The following is a 4,316-nucleotide window of genomic DNA, read 5'->3' as shown; positions in this document are numbered from 1 at the left end:
GCTCAGACGTGCTTTTGACTCCCCAGCACGCCAAAATAAATACACGAAGCACCGCGCTCCCTGGCCGGCTGTGTGCAGACAGTCGAAAATGGCATTTTAAACTTTGTTCGAGATAGTCATCAACATTATAAATCAGAGATCATCGTGCGTGTTTTCGATAAGAGAAGCAAGTTATCACAATTTTCTATCGTTCTCTAAGTTACGCAAACTCTAGAAAAAGTAAATTCATCTTTATTCAAGTGACAAAAACAATGACACCATGACCTTGGTGCTTCTTTCAAAGTGTCAAAAACATCCTCAAGACTAGAAAAATAATTGTTACTTGTCACCCTGCATTCCGCTGCGATACTTTCGGTCTATTCTGAAACAAAGTTTAATTTGTAGCATTTTCTGAGCTTGCAAATTTGTTACCTTGGCGGGCGAATTCTCTAAGAATAATCGTGTCACAGAGTTTGAATTATTCCTTCGGTCTAACCTCAGCCTCTCTATCACTGTGAGACTGTGGTTTATAGGTACCTTAGCTTTTACCACGGGGTCGAGCGAACTAAAAATTGTTCAGTTATACTGAAAATAAGTGTAATTTGCTGAAATGTTTTTATAAAACAAGACGTGTGTCAGCACGTGCCTTTCGGACCCCCTCACTATCTCCGTGTAGTTTTGTTTTATTTTCCAATGGAAACAGCTGAAACAGGGCATATCTGTTAATTTCCCATCCCAATCTACCCCATTAGCCATGCGAGGAGGATTATCGCCCTGCTCTGAGTAATTAACTCGTTAACAGCTGATCCTCTTTATATCTGTTACAATGTAACAGGTTGGTTACAATAACCCTCCGCCTAATTGCCAATTGGTAGCAATTACCTAGGGTTTATAGGGGAGGTTAGGCTTGGCAACTCCTTATGCACCGTTTTCCTTCAAACACTACACACATGTATAATATGAGAGGGCACCAAGCCCGTGATTATCGCATGAATGAATTGACCGAATATTGTGAGAATTATTGCCGGAAAATATATGCATTATTGCAATGAAGAATAAGTGTATTTTTTCAAAAATGTTGTAACATTATAGTGACAGAGGTTTTAGCTGAACTTATTTTGCACATTACTGTAATGTTTGCACAATTGATTTCTGATAGTTTTGTTACCTTGACAACAAGACCAAAATGTCATAACCAGCAGGGGGATTCTTTCTAAAAATTCGAGTACTTCTGTGAGTCATTTGGCAGGGTCGAAAACCGTTCGGAAGAAATGTGACATCAAAAAGTAGCAAATATGCCTCATGTGGTGTGTGGTATATAACGTATTCAACTAATCATTGACCGGCGTTGGACCATATCTAAGTTACGGATAGAGTTTTGCGTGCAAGTTTATGGTGTATACAAGTAAGTTAAGTGTCATTTGAAGTATTCCATAACCGAGTCACCACTTTGTCTTGCAAGGGTACAGTCAAATTGAAAATGTAAATTACTTTTTTCACCTCCCAAGCTTTGAAATACATACATGGCCGGTAGTCAAGAATTCTGCACGTTTTACATTCTCGCTTACATTTTTTCATTCAAGAAATGCATTTTTTACATTTAAAATATATCTTTTCATCAAATGCACGCACGAAATACACTTTATTACCGGGACTTCGTTGGGAAGGCAGATCGGATTTCATCGGGAGTTTGGTAGGGCCTTGCACGAAATTCGCTCATTACATTAACACATTTTTACTTGACGATCTGGACTTCGACGGAGATCGATTATCGTACATCATCAGGAGTTGAAAGGGCCTTGCACGAAATACATTCTTTACATTTAATACAGTTTTTCATTAATAATTCGTGCAGACCTTTAATGTAATAAATGTAAAAAATGTATTTAATATAATGCATGTAAAAGACTAGTGTATTAAATGTAAAGAATGTATTTCGTGCAAGCCAATCTACACCTGGCCCCGATCTTATAATGTAATTTGTGCAGACCTTTAATGTAACAAATGTAACACGTGTAGAAAATGCAAAGAATATATTTAATGCAAGCCCATCTACACCTGGCCCGAGCTTTAATGGTGATAAATGTAATACATGTAAAATGTACCAAATGCCTAGAATGTATTTCGTGTATGTCCATCTAGACCTGGCCCGAGCTTTAATGGTGATAAATGTAATACATGTAAAATGTACCAAATGCCTAGAATGTATTTCGTGCATGTCCATCTAGACCTGGCCCCGACCTTACAATGTAATTCGTGCAGACCTGTAATGTAATAAATGTAATACATGCAATAAATGTATTAAATGTAAAGAATGTAATTCGTGCAAGCCCATATGGACCTATCCCAGATCTTACAATGTACTTCGTGCAGACTGTTAATAAAGACATGTTAAAAGGCAAGTATTTATTTGCCATGGCTCGTGACATATTCTTTTTCGGCATCGGCAAAACATTCATACTTCTCCCCCAAATTCTACATTTTTCGACGTGCAGGTGACGAGAACATTTTCGTAAGGATGTAATTAGGGTATGATGCACCTCGATGACATTTATTCGGACAGCTAGTCAGTAAAGCTTTCATAACATTCTTCTGACCCACCACTTGTGGGGCCTCATTTTGAAGCTTGGATAAATAGAGATTTTATCAACTTAGTTTTTTTTTGAAAATTGAGAAATTTATTAAATTAAATTCGGTCGCCGCCTCTGTAGCTTTGCCCAAAAAAGTTTCGAGGAATATTGTTTTTTTTTCAAGTTCTTTCTCTCTGGCCTTAATGAAACTTAAATTATCAATAACTTAAAACACAATAAATAAGTCATGGTTTTAAAAACAACGCGTAGACTGGCTATTAATTGCAAGAACATATAAAAACAAACTATTCTTAGGCTTTAAGACTGTACGAAGATAGAATAATGCAGTCGGATTTACCATTTAATCTTAGACCATTTCTGTGATCACGTTACAGCTGGAAAGTATCGATAATCCGCCTCTTATAACTCTTGAATTTCTCCTGGTAGATGATCAAATTTTGTTTGTTTGTCTTCAAATGACGATATCGGGTTATATCATATTCAACTCTGACTGGTGTCCAATTGTACACGTGTGTAGAGATGAAATTTACTACCAGAACCATACCAGCAGAACCAAACAGCTAAGTGATGGCAAGAGAATTACTACGTGACTGCGGCGGAGAGATCAAAGCCGCACACGTGCGTATCTGGGGAAGGCTATCGAGCGCGCATGCGTTGTCCAATGTCATTGCACTTTCGATCATGCTCTCGGTCCATTGTGAACAAGCGACGTGTCAAAGGCTCTTATTCTCAATACTTATGCGTCTGAGCTAATTCTCAAACTGTGCTATTACCCGACCCTGAATTACAGCTGTCTTCATGATATTTTCTCAAAACCGGGAATACAAGCTGTTGATGTTTCTCGGCACTTCGGCAATCTTGAAATACACAAAGGACTGAGCCAATCAACATATTCATGGACATTGTAAAACCAAATACAGGTCTCGCGTATGACAAGGCGGTTACATATTTTTGTCGCGCAGACGTCAGGTGAGCGTTCACGGCATAAAGTCTGCCAGGGTGAATTGAAATCCCCCTTTGATTGTATTCATTTTTAACATATTTGACATTAAATACAATACATCACCATTTCAGTTGGCTAGCTGCAGGAACCTTTATAACATGTTCCCAAAAATAATTTGCCAAACCTTATCTAACAAACGGAAATCAAAGAATTTTTAAACAACAAGCGCGCATCTATATCTTTTGATATAACAGTACTTTGTCTAGTAGGTTCTCCGAACCTGTCAACTTCAGTGTATCCAGTATACATGTGTATTATCATCGGATAGGAAAGATGGAACTTAATTATAGTGCATGCAGTTTACAACTGAAAGGTAACTTTTGAAGCATTTCCAGTATAGATGTTCTGTTATGACACTTTTCACCCTAAAATTCGTGGTTAAACGCTTTGTGATCAACTTGGTACAGTATACGTCATATGTCATTTATTGAAAACTGAATTCTTGAACAGAACCAGAGTTCATTTGTCAGCAATAATGTTGTGCACTGTACAAACTGTGTGGTGATTACTTGGTTCAATTGTATCTTGTCTTTCAACACAGGGAGAAGAAGAAAACGTAAACAGAATATTAAAAGCATTTAATAATGGAAATTGTGTCAAAACTACGACCTCTTTCAATATCCTAATATCGCATGTTTCGACAACTAAGCTTCGGGGTAATATTGAGGAGTAGTCACCTCATGTAAATTATAAGTGGACGACAATTTAATTCCACAGCTTAAGGCAGTTGAGGTGAATATAAA

Source organism: Ptychodera flava, chromosome 10 (assembly GCF_041260155.1).
Source record: "Ptychodera flava strain L36383 chromosome 10, AS_Pfla_20210202, whole genome shotgun sequence".
Taxonomy (NCBI): Eukaryota; Metazoa; Hemichordata; class Enteropneusta; family Ptychoderidae; genus Ptychodera; species Ptychodera flava.
This window is presented reverse-complemented; position numbering follows the sequence as displayed.